Source organism: Spermophilus citellus (genome assembly GCF_964194105.1).
Source record: "Spermophilus citellus genome assembly, chromosome: 7".
NCBI classification, from domain to species: Eukaryota; Metazoa; Chordata; class Mammalia; order Rodentia; family Sciuridae; genus Spermophilus; species Spermophilus citellus.
Window position 1 is genome coordinate 155,311,422 of NC_138188.1, and position 13,439 is coordinate 155,324,860.

Below are 13,439 nucleotides of genomic sequence, written 5' to 3' on the forward strand. Positions count from 1 at the left end.
GCTGTCCTTCCATTACTTGGTCCACACTAGATAGAGCACTCCAGATGCCCTGATTGGGGTGAACTCTGTTTCCTAGGACTCCCTCATAATTCAAACCCCAACATCCTCAGAAAGTGCCCCTATAAGTCAGGGAAGCTGAGCCATTCTCTTCAGCTCATTCTTTTCTTTCATCTAATAATGACAATACTGTTCCCTCAGGAAAGTTTGAATTTATTATTATAAATCAAAAATTTAACCCCAAATTTAGGAAGCTATACCATTTTCTAATAAGCCTGTTTGGACTTCATTTGTACTCTGGGAAATGTAACTTTGTTATCATAGTTTGTTTAATGAACAATCCACTATTAATAAGTCACTCTAACCTCCCTGCAGAAATTAATAAGCTATTATGATTTTATAGCCTGGTGGAGAAAACTGATCCCAAAACATTGTGATTTTATTGCCCTGTAGAACATTAACCTGTTATATCTAATTAGTAATTCTATGGACATTCCTTTCCCAAGGGACTTAATATTTATTCCTTTAATCCTCTTAAAACCACCTCTTAAATTTAACTCTTACTAACAGCTAAATTAAATTTTGAAACATGCTCATAATGAGAGTTTTTTTTAACACTATTCATTCAAAACTAATGATACACCAGGTGCATTGGCATGTCTATAATCCCAGTGGCTCGGGAAACTGAGGCAGGAGGATTACAAGTTCAAAGCCTGTCTCAGCAACTTAATGAGGCACTTAACAATTCATCCAGACCCTCTCTCTAATAAAATATAAAAAAGGGGGGGCTGAGGATGTGGTTCAGTAGTTAAGCACCCCTGGATTCAACCCCCAAGAACCAAAAAAAAAAAAACTATACTATTTAGAATATACATGGATGTATGCATGTGCATTTATGTATACATATACATGCACATTTATGTATATATGAATATAAGCATGTGCATTTACATATATGTATATATGTAAAACTTATATTAAAAAACAAGAAAGATTAATACAAAAATCAGGATAGAGGCTACCTCTGAAGAAAAATGCAAATGTTTTCTCTTTAATATGGTAGCAGATATAATGGTGATCAGTGCAAAAGTGTTTTTATAATTATATACATTTTAGTACTTGAAATACATTTTCCAATAAACAAATGTATTTTTAAAAAGAACAATTATTTCTGTTATTGTTAGCAATTGAAGAGGATTGCCACAAGATACATGTACACAAAATGTCAGTTCACATTTTCCCTCCCTGAAAGACCCCTCTATTCACTCCTGCCAAGCTGATCAAATGAACCTTACTGTCAACACCAGTCAGTGGTAGCAAGGCTAATAAATTTGCCATTATTTAACACAGTACTCAAAGTTTTTTCTGATGCAATCTCTAAATACAAAAGAACACAAAGATTCTAAGAAATGCATTTAACTCACATAGACTTAGCTACTGCTTTTAAATTATAAAACCTTGAAAGTTATTAAAGTTTCCTTCAGAAATAAAATTATACTAAAAAGTACAATAATCAGTTTACATTATCTACTTGAAACTTATCCTACAATGCCAAAAGGATTTTTCACAGAAGGCTTCTAATAAAACAACCAACCATCCATGAAGGCTGGGGATATAGCTCGGTTGGTAGAGTGCTTGCCTCACACACGCATAAGGCTCAAAAAATACATGAATAAGAGACCAAAAAATAAAAGAAAAAAAAATAGAATATATCTTAATAGTGATATACTATGCAGCATTTTTTAAAAATAAAGTATTATACATACTGATATGGAAATGAGCCCTTATATTATGTCAGTTGCCAAACAATATTATAGTATGACTCCCTCCTGGAAAGTGGAATTGGGGATATGAAGGGTGAATTCTTATTTGATGTACTTCTATGCTGTTTGAAATTTTTATTTATACTTAATATTAAATTTTATTTATACTTAATGTTTAAATTGTTTTACACCTCAATGTCAATTTTATCATTTCAAAAAGCAAATAAGGATAAAATAAAACAAATTCTTTCCTTGGGCCCCAGAAGAGACCTGGCAGTTAACGCTGCTACCATGTTATTTGGTATAAGAGGAATGGGGAGGTGGGAAGGGTGTGTCTCTGGAAGTGGAAAAATACATCCTCACCTCGGTCTAATTAAATCTGCTTTTCCTGTGCGTCAATATTGAAAATAACTTTTGGTTTTCATTTTAAGATCGAGGCGTCTTTCAACCCTATGCTCGGTTAAAATGTTCAATATTTGAAACTTATTCAGCTTTGAAAGACAAGACAAATAAGAGATTGAAGATGATGAAAAAGGATGACAAGCCTGGCAGTAAGTCTCTGGAACTGCCCAGAAAAGGGATTTCCAGTACAAGTAGAGTGAAGAGTTTGAGAGAAGAGGTGGGACTCTCTGAAAGTGTTTTGAGAGAGAGAATGCTGATACATACAGTCAAGGCTTGAATTCCGGCGCCCCCTCCTCCCCTCGCACCAAAAGCAGCAGGGAAAACGCGAGCACGGTCCATCTCACTGCTTTGGTATATATCACCAAAGGTGAAATATTCACCTTTCAGGTTTAAGTACCTTCCAGTGGTTAACACGGAAGCCAACTTACTGGTTAAAAAACACAAAAAATACATGAATAAGAGACCAAAAAATAAAAGAAAAAAAAATAGAATATATCTTAACAGTGATATACTATGCTGCATTTTTTAAAAATAAAGAAGTATACATACTGATATGGAAATGAGTCCTTATATTATGTCAGTTGCCAAACAATATTACAGTATGACACTGCCACAGTGACAATGCTCTGCTGCCACTCCTCTAAAAGACACTCAACACTTATGATTAATTCCCAAAAGACTTTGGTTCCTCTTCCATTTCCCCTCCCCGTCTCCGGACTTGCCTCGCGTACTGATGGAGTCAGGAAAGTGCACAACACACTGACAGACTCCCAGCAATGGTTCAGAGCAAACTAAAGGGGACAGAAGGGCTGGAGTCGCCCCCAACACTGGTTCCGGCCGTAGAGGGGTCGCGGCTGCGGCAGTGTCCTGGAGACAGTACCCATCCCCAGAGAAGCTGAAAGGCAGGAGACGGACACCTTTCCAATCTCCCCCGAAAGGCGACCTGTCGGTGAGAACGCGGCAGAGAGGCCTGCCCGGGCAACAGGGCCACGGTCAGCTGGAGAGGACGCCGGACTAGAGGGGGCGACCAAGGCCCCGCCCCGCAGGCTCGCGGGTGCTCGGCTGGCCCGCTCAGCCTGCCGCGGGCTCCGGGAACTCAGGGCCGGGAGACGCCACCGCATCTCGCAGGCCGGGCCCGCGGGGGGGACCTCCCCACGCTCGGGCAGCAGGCGTGAGTGAGCTCCCTCGTACCCCTCATCAGATGCCTGAGACCTGCCAACCGCACTCACCCAGCTTCCTCCGGCCACCACGCCGACCCCAGGCGCGCGCGCAGGGAAGAGGAGGTTGCGCCGCTGCGGACCGGCTTCCTCCCGCTCCACCTCAGCCCCGGGAGCCCCGACCTGGCGGCCGGCGCTAGGGGTGGGCGCCGGTGGGGCGGAGCGAGGCGCCGTGCGCACCGCAGTGACCAATCGGCGCGCAGCAAGTCGACTGTCGGGGGCGGGGCAAGATCCGAGAGGCGGAGCAGGACGCTAGGGGGCGGAGAAAGGGCGTTGGTGGGGCGGGGCGTTGGAGAGGCGGAGCAGGACGCTAGGGGGCGGGGCGCCGTGCGCACCAGTGACCAATCGGCGTTCAGTAAGTGACCTGCCGGGGCGGGATGGGACGGACTCTGAGAGGCGGGGCGGGATCGGGGCGGGGCGGGACTCCTGGGGGCGGAGTGGGATAGTTTCTGTTTCGCCGGATTCTGAGAGTCGCGGTCCAGGCCCGGCGCCTTACAGTTTGTCTAAGTGTAGACCAAAGTGCACAGGCTCTGTGAGATCACAAAGGAGCCCGAGTCTACAGGAGGGGGTCTTCCTTTGCAGATTGGCCCTAGAGCTTTGTCCTCGAGGTGCCCAGAGTAGGGCACGTGCTCCAAGAGGATTCTCAGAAACTCAAGGATTTTAGCGATGCCCTTTTCTAATCTCACCTTTCAGAACTGGAGCCCTAAATGAGGCGTGGTGGTACACACCTGTAGTTCCAGCAACTCGGAAGGCCAAAGAGGGAGAATCACAAGTTCGAGGCTAGCTTCTTCAATTTAGTGAGACTCTAAGCCACTTCAGGAGACCCTGTCTCAAAATAAAAAGGTCTGGGAATGTAGCTCAGGAGTAAAGCAATTGTGAGATAAATCCCCAGTAACAAAACAAAACCAAACAAAACCCGAGTCCTAGGAAGGTAAAGTTACTTGTCCAAGGATATTCAACTGATACTGGTTATACAGTACAACTACTCTTCTGACAATTGTTTTTTTTTTTTATTTTTTGTTGTTGTTTGTATTTCCTTGTAGTGCTGGGGATCATGCATGCTAGGTAAGCATTTCCTGACAGTTCTTTTTCTATCCACCCACCCAGATTTTTAGCTTTCTTTTTTTTTTTTTTTAAAGAGAGAGAGAGAGAGAGAGAGAGAGAGAAGAGAGAGAGAGAGAGAAGAGAAGAGAAGAGAAGAGGAGGGAGAGAGAGAGAGAGAGAGAGAGAGAGAGAAGAGAAGAGAAGAGGGGAGAGAGAGAGGAGAGAGAGAGAGAGAGAGAGAGAGAGAGAGAGAGAGAGAATTTTTAATATTTATTTTTTAGTTTTCGGCGAACACAACATCTTTGTTTTTTTGTTTTTGTTTTTTTTGTATGTGGTGCTGAGGATGGAACCCGGGCGGCACGCATGCCAGGCGAGCACGCTACTACAGTTTGAGCCACATCCCCTGCCCTTTTAGCTTTCTTATAAGTCAAATCTCTTTCAATTTGTCTTCTCTATAGTCACTACCTCCTGAATATTCAACATGACTTGCATAACCTTTGGAAGCCATGTCTAAATTTTCTGCAGAATATAAAACGTGATCAACTTGTTTTGGGACAAGACATTATCCAGGTTTTACCGTTGGGAATTAAAATTTAGATGGGAATTTTGCTTAGGCAGAGTGAAGTAAAATATTTTGTATCATATGATTATCACAAAATATCATCCTGGTTTAACTCATCTATAACTACTACAGATCTTACATATGTGCTGGAATCTGGATGCTCAATAAATATTTATTGAATAACTTCCTTTTGAAATATGCCATTATTCCTGCGAGATCAGAAGAGAGAATATAAAAACGATGACCCCCCACTCTTTAAAATTCTGTCCCAAATGCTGCATGTGACATTTCTGCTTTCATTCTGCTGGTCAAAATTAGTCACTTAAGGCCTGGGATTGTGGCTCAGCGGTAACGCACTCACCTAATATGTGTGAGGCCCTAGGTTCCATTCTCAGCACCACATAAAAATAGATAAAATAAAGATAGTGTATCCAACTACAACTAAAAAAATAAATATTTAAAAAAATTAGTCACTTAACTAACCACACTGCTAAGAAGGATAGAAGATGTGGTTTCTATACTGGATATTAGGGAGGTACAACTGGAAGTTTCTACCATAGTCTTAAGTCTCATTGCTTTTTACAGTATTAAGTATTTCAATATCTTCCATGATTTTTAAAAGCTTTGTTGCAGAAAAGTACCTACAAGAAAATGTTCACCTCCATATACGAAGATGCCATTCCCTACCTTCTGTAAGGATGCCATATACTTCGAGTTGTTTTTCTAGAAATTAATGAGGATTTTCTCCCCTCATTCTATAAACCTCTATTCCACAAAAAGAATAAAACATGGATTTAGTTATGCTTTTAAAAAGGTGGGCATTTGTGGCTGGAGTTGTGGTTCAGTGGAGAGTACTTGCCTGGCATGTGTGAGGCCCTGGATTCCATCCTCAGCACCACATTAAAAATAATAATAATAATAAGATAAAGGTATCAAGTCCACCTGTAACTAAAAACAAATAAATAAATATCTTTAAAAAAAAAAAAAGAGTGGGCATTTGAAAAGTTGGAATTAAGTTGCTGATGTCAGCATTTTAATATCATGTTTGTTTGTTTGTTTTGGACTAGGGATTAAACCCAGGAGACCTTAATCACTGAGTCACATCCCCATCCCTTTTTAATTTATATTTTGACATGGGGTCTCACTAAATTGCTTAGATCTTCACTAAACTGCTAGGCTCTGAATTTATGATCCTCCTGCCTTAACCTCCCGAGCTGCCAGAATTACAGGCATGTGCCACCAGACCCCACTTTAATATCAGTTTTAAATGTACTAAGTCCTTAATAAAATTGCAAATCAGCCTTAAAGGAAGATCCAGAAGAAAATAAAACTCCACACATGCCATGATACAATTGGAATGTTGCCATCAATCTACCTGTATGTTTTGTTAAGAACCTATTACTTAAGGACCTTGAGAAGCTCTCCTACATTCTCAAGACTGTGACTTCAGGACCTTTTTCAGCAATGAACTAGGATCAATTTTTTGTCTTGTTTTTGTTTTCAACTGAGGATTAAACCCAAGGCAAGGACACTTTACCATTGAGCTACACTCTCCCATCCCTTTTGTTTTTTTCTTTCCTTCTTTCTTTCTTTCTTTCTTCCTTTCTTCCTTTCTTCCTTTCTTCCTTTCTTCCTTTCTTCCTTTCTTCCTTTCTTTCTTTCTTTCTTTCTTGAGACAGGGTCTTTCTAAGTTTCTGACCTGTAACTTGCAATCCTCCTGCCTCAGTCTCCCAAGTCACTGGAATTACAAGCAAGTGCCACTGTGCCTGGTAGGACCTGTTCTAAAAGACTTTCTTCACCTAAAATTAGACAAATACAATGCAGTCCAGGTAGAAACTGTCTACCAAAAAAGAAGCAATGCAGGCAATCCTTCACACTAGGTCCCATGGGTTCTAGTTTTTTCTTACTTTCTCAGGATTTACTTCATGAACTTACTCTGATAGTGGAATTCACTTCCCATCTTTTGAGAGTACAAGTGCAATTGTACCACTGAAACTAACGGAGAACACTAAAGGAAGTTTTGTAAACATGTACTACTTCCCAGAATATTGTGTCTCTTCCTCTATAAATTTACAGGATTTAAAGAAAGACCTCAAAGGAGCAAGTCTTATGCATCTGTTAGCTTATGATAATCTGATAAGGATGTCTTGAGAGTGACATCACATTGCCTGTGAAATAATTCTCTTTTGAAAAGAATGTAAATTCAGAGCTGGGGTGCAGTTTAATGGTAGAGCACTTACTAGCATGCAGGAGACCCTGGATTCAATCCCCAGTATCATTAAAAGAAAAAAAAAGAATTCCAGTGCAATCATTTTAGGTTAGACGGGCATAGTCAGATTTGCTCTCTCAGTACCCTCTTGTTTTTATTCATTCTTTATTCTTCATTTTAGTCTGTGTAGCTCCTGGTCCATTGGTCTGATACTTATAAATGTTCCCCTTGTGGTCATCTTTAAATCAGATTTTAAGGTATTTCATATGACCCCATGTTCTGGAAAACATCTTACATATCAGTTAAAAATGAGGAAATTTGGGCTGGGGTTGTAGCTCAGTGATTGAGCGCTTGCCTCTTATGTGTGAGGCACTGGGTTTGATCCTCAGCACCACATAAATAAAACAAAGATACCGTGTCCATCTACAATTAAAAAAATGTTTTTAAAAAATGAGGAAATCCTGAAAATGCCTAGCAGTAGGGGAAAGAGCTTAGCTCCATTCTGATTTGGATGTTTTTAGAGGAAGGGGAAGTACAGAAGCTCACTAGAGGAAAGAGAAGCAAAAAGAACAAAGAGTAGGTTAGATGAATGCGATTACAGCACCTGCATTTGTAGGCTGGCAATGATTAAAATTGGTTTCTGTCCCCTTGCAGAGGTCTTGGGGATTGTCTCACTCTTTTGATGGTTACATTTTGGGGAAATGCTCTGGTCCTTGAGAGATTCTCTGAGCTCTAGGAGATACATATTAACAGTTGTAGCAGTTTTTAGTAAATGCCTGATAGAAAGTTGTGGCCTGTGAAGCAAAAGCTTGTTGAGTTTTGTTTTTTTGTTTTGTTTGTTTGTTTGTTTGTTTTGGGGGGGAGGGGGGCACATAGGGTTGTTGTTTATTGGTGGGATTTGTTTTTTCCAGTACTGGGGATTGAACCCAAGGGAGCTCTACCACTGAACTATGCTTCCTACCTTTTATTAATCTATGTATTCATTCATTTTAAATCTTTTTTGTTGTTGTTGTTGTTCCAGGGACTGAATCCAGGAGTGCTTAACCACTGATCCACATCCCCAGCCCTTATATATATATATATATATATATATATATATATATATATATATATTTTTTTTTTTTTAAAGAGAGAGTGAGAGAGAGGAGAGAGAGAGAGAGAGAATTTTTAATATTTATTTTTTAGTTATTGGCGGACACACCATCTTTGTTGGTATGTGGTGCTGAGGATCGAACCCAGGCCGCACGCATGCCAGGTGAGCGCGCTACCGCTTGAGCCACATCCCCAGCCCCCTTTTTTATATTTAACTAGAGACTGTGTCTCGCTGGATTGCTTAGGTTCTCAGTAAATTGTTGAGGTTGGGTTTGAACTGGCGATCCTCCTGCCTCAGATTCCTAAGTCAGTGGGATTAAAGGCATGTGCCACTGTGCCCAGCTACTCATTCATTTAATTTTGAGACAGGGTCTCACTGAATTGCCCAGGCTGGCCGTGAATTTACAATTGTCCTGCCTTAGCTTCCCAAGTAGCTAGGATTTACAGACCAGCACCACCACACCCAGTGCTTCATTTTAAGAGGATGAGTCATAAAAAGATACAGAAATATAAGAAGACATAGAGAAGTTATGGGAAAGGTCTCTGGAGACAGTCTAAGGTTGAATGGAAACACTGTAAGATATGGAAAACACCCTAAAATACTGTGGCCTGGGAAGAAGGAGTGAGGAAAAAGGCAACACATTGATAACGTTGATCCTTTCCCAATACATCCTTTCCTAATGACAGGACAATCCCTGGGAAGGAGATATCCATCAATCCTAGAATGACAGTCTCTGGGAAGAAGCCAAAGCATTGATCCTTCCCCCAAATAAAGCCGTTCCCAGTGACAGTACAATGGGACCCTGAAGAGTAAGAGATAAGCACTAAACATGGACCTCAGACTTCCATTCTTCCCTAAGTAAAAATATTGCTCAGTAAAACAAATTTCAAATTTTCACAAACCTGTTTCCTGAGTGCCCAAACGGATGTGCTCTGTCAATAATTAAGTCACCTCTCAGTGTAAGATGTATAGACACCTAATATCACCTATATAAGGTGCTGCTATCACCCTCTGGCCAGTGGCTCATTTTCCATCAGGAAAGTGGGTCCATCATATGCATGATTTCATCACTGAATAAAAGCTCTGCTGATCCAGAGATTGGCTTGGTCATTTTGTACTAACAAACATAATACATGACTCTAAAATTAATAAATAATTTTATTAGATAACTTTCACAATATAGTTTGACTATCATTGTACTAGAAAGTAGTGCATATGATTTTTTTTAACTGGGGATTAAACCCAGGGGTGCTTAACTGCTTAACCAGTGGTCCCCAGCCCTTTTTATTTTTTATTTTGAGACAGGGTCTCACTAAATTGCTTAGGGTCTTGCTAATTTGCTGACGCTGGCCTTGAACTCATGATCCTCCTGCCTCAGCCTCCCAGGTTGCTGGAATTACAAGCATGTGCTACCACACTAAACTGTGCATGTGAAATAGTTTAAAGCAATACATGTTGATTAAATTAATGAGATCAGCTCTACTTTGTCCTCTCCTGCTCAAGATAGTGACCTCCTAGGCAATTGGCAGCCTTAGACACTTCAATGCCTTCAAGATATTCTGCTCCCGAGGTTGTATTTGCCGCAACTTTTCAGGGTCTTCTGCTTTGCTAACTAGAACCCATGTTAATTTTGGGCTCAAAGAGAATGTGACAGTTATTTGCACTACTTCACCCAGTTCAAAGGTAAATACACTGAATAAAGAAGTACAATCAGAAATCATGGAAATGATCAAATCAGGGCCCGTGATCAAATCTAAAGTGCCGACCTCATCTCATCAAAGCCAGTTTTGCTTTCTTGCAGGTGCTGATATCAACATGTCAGCTTCTTGTAAGACCCTGCAAGAAGTAACACAAATACCAAAGGAAGGATAGAGAATGTTTGAGAAACTTAGAAAGTTCCCAAAACCTGTTGTGGCTGCCATCAGTGGATCTTGCTTGGAAGGAGGACTTGAGTTTGTCATTGTATGCCAATACAGAATAGCAACAAAAGATAGGAAAACAGTATTAGTCGTCCCTGAATTCTTGCTGGGGATCCTACCAGGAGAGGGAGACACCTAAAGCCTTCCCAAAATGGTGGGTGCGCCTGCTGCTTTTATCATGATGCTGACAGGTAGAAACATTCACACAGGCAGAGCAAAGAAAATGAGACTGGTTGACCAACTGGAGGGAACCCTTGGGTAAGTGTTAGTATGTCCTTGTAAAGTTACTTGTTTTCTGAAATAGTGTCTGGCATATTGATTAGAGTCAAACTCTTAAGAAATGTCATGATTTTTGAGCAATGCAGTTTTCTAAAATTATCAATACTGAATGATTTTCAATATTATCCTGGTTTCTATTTAATGATTTGGACATCAGGAGTACAGAATTCCATTGAGTCATTATTTTTTATTAAATTAGATGTTTTGTCATCTATGCATAACCCTCCTTCTTTTGTGTGTGTATTTTAGCAATAAACTTGTATGAAATAACCAACATGTGTTAACAATAATTCACATCTACTTACTTATGTGCTGCCTTCCCCATACAATTTCTTTTAAAAATAGAAACAACTAACCTGTTGTGGTGGCACAGGCCTGTAGTCCCAGTGACTCAGGAGGGTAAAACAGGAAGATTAGAAGTTCAAGGCTAACCTTGGCAACTTAGCAAGACCCTCAGCAACTTAATGAAAACCAGTCTCAAAATTAAATTAAAAAATTCGAATGGAGCTCAGTGATAGAGTGCCCCTGGGTTTGATCCCCAGTACCCCCACCCCACCCCACACACAAAAGAAATAGAAACCACTGTTCTGAATTGTGTATTCATTATCTTCTTATATTCATTAAAGTTCAGCATTATAGCTCAGTTGGTAGAGTGCTTGCTTTGCATGCACAAAGCCTTGGGTTCAATCTCCAGCACACACACAAAAAAAAATTAGCATTATTGAAATACAGTACCAATTTGAGTTTTGACAAATGTACATAGCTGGGTAAACACTACTGCATTTTAAAAATAGGACATTTCTAGTATGCAACTTTTTGTCTTTCTTTTAGAATAATGTTTTGAAAATCTATTCATGTTGTTCCACATATCAGTTGAATCTGCTTCTTCTTATTGCTGAGTATTATTCTATTGTATAACCATGCCATAGTTGATTTATTCATTCACTGAATGATGGACAATTAAATTGTTTTCAGTTCTGGGCTATTCTGAATAAAGGTGCTATGAACATTGATACCCAAATCTTTATGTAGCCCTGTGTCATTTCTTTCTTTTTTTTTTTTATTGGTTGTTCAAAACATTACAAAGCTCTTGACATATCATCTTTCATACATTTGATTCAAGTGGGTTATGAACTCCCATTTTTACCCCAAATACAGATTGCAGAATCACATCGGTTACACATCCACATTTTTACATACTGCCATATTAGTGACTGTTGTATTCTGCTACCTTTCCTATCCCCTACTATCCCCTCTCCCCTCCCCTCCCATCTTCTCTCTCTACCCCATCTGCTGTAATTAAATTCTCTCCCTTGTTTTTTTTGCCATGTGTCATTTCTATTGGATAAATACAGAAGAGTAGATTGGCTGGTCCATATGATAGCTATGTATTCCACTTTCAAAAAACTATCAGACTCTTCCCAAAGTGATTTTATCAACTTGCTTTCCTACTAGAGTGATAGAAGTTTTAGTTTCCAACCACTTTACATGACAGTCCTTTTAATATTAAACAATCTAATAGAAGAGTAGAAATAAATATATCATTTTGTAATTTTAGATTTTGTAATCACCAAAGATACTGAATACATCTTTTAGTTATTTACTTTCTTTTTTAAAAAAATATATTTTTAAAACATTTATTTTTTAGGTGTAGATGGACACAACACAATGCCTTTATTTTTATGTGGTGCTGAAGATGGAACCCAGGTCCTGCCGGTGCTAGGCGAGCGCTCTACCGCTGAGCCACCATCCCAGCCCCATAGTTATTTACTTTCTTTATATCTTTGGTAAAGTCTCTGTTCAAATCTTTGTCCCATATCATTGGATTTCAGTTTTTTTTCTTTTCTTTTTTTTTAACCATACGACTTATTTTTATTTTTTTAGTCATACATGACAGCAGAATGTATTTTGACATATAATACATACATGGAATGTACATACATCAATCATATTGTCTATTCTATTCTGCTGCCCTTCCTATCCCTCCTACTCCTCCCCTCCTCTCCCATCCTTTCTCTCTATCCAATCTAATGTGACACACTTTTTTTCTTTTTCTCATCACAATATCATATATGTATTCTGTATAACAATGAGGTTCTCCTTCCATCTCCCATGCAACTCCCCTTCTCCCTCTTTTCCCTCTTACCTCTCTTCCCTATTTAGTGGTAGTCTTCTTCTCATGCTCTTCCTCCCTATCCCATTTTGAGTCACCCCCCTTATATCAGAGAAGACATTCGGCATTTGTTTTTTAGGGATTGGCTAACTTCACTTAGCATAATCTACTCTAATGCCATCCATTTGCCTGCAAATGCCATGATATTGTTATTTTTTAGTGCTGAGTTATATTCCATTGTGTATAAATGCCACATTTTTTTAATCCACTCATCTAGGTTGAAGGTTGGTTCCACATTCTAGCTATTGTGAATTGTGCTGCTATAAACATTGATGTGGCTGTGTCCCTGTAGTATGCTCTTTTTAGGTCTTTTGGGTATAGTCCGAGAAGGGGAATAGCTGGGTCAAATGTTGGTTCCTCAATTTCGTTTTTTTTAATATTTATTTTTTAGTTTGAGGTGGACACAATGTCTTTATTTTATTTTTATGTGGTGTTGAAGATCAAACTCAGCACCCTGTGCATGCCAGGTGAGCGCGCTACCGCTTGAGCCACATCCCCAGCCCTAGATTTAGTTTTTCTTATTGGTGAATTTTCAGAGTTCTTTATATATGAGGATACAAGTTCTTTATCAAATACATGATTTGTAACTATTTTCTCCCACTGTATGGCTTTTCTTTTCATTATGTAAGGACAGGAATTTTTTTTTTGCATATGAATATCCAAATGAATTGGCACCATTTGTCAAGAAGACCATTCTTTCCCAAGTGAACTACCTTGACACATTGGTCAAAAAATTCCTTGACCCTGTATGGATATTTGGATCTATAATCTGAATTTCCTG

General features: G+C 39.7%; 1 protein-coding gene across 3 annotated transcripts in view; it reads right to left on the bottom strand.

Moving 5' to 3' along the window:
- The window catches only part of TMEM50B (transmembrane protein 50B), a 44,097-nt gene extending 40,575 nt beyond the window's left edge, over positions 1 to 3,522 (bottom strand). For 2 of the 3 annotated variants that reach the window (XM_081300715.1, XM_081300714.1), the window contains exon 1: positions 3,392 to 3,522. The gene's annotated coding sequence lies outside the window, so the exon portion shown is untranslated. The remainder of the gene's footprint in view (positions 1 to 3,391) is intronic. The other variant, XM_081300716.1, reaches the window with a different exon arrangement.
- Between the last annotated feature and the right edge of the window lie 9,917 nt (positions 3,523 to 13,439).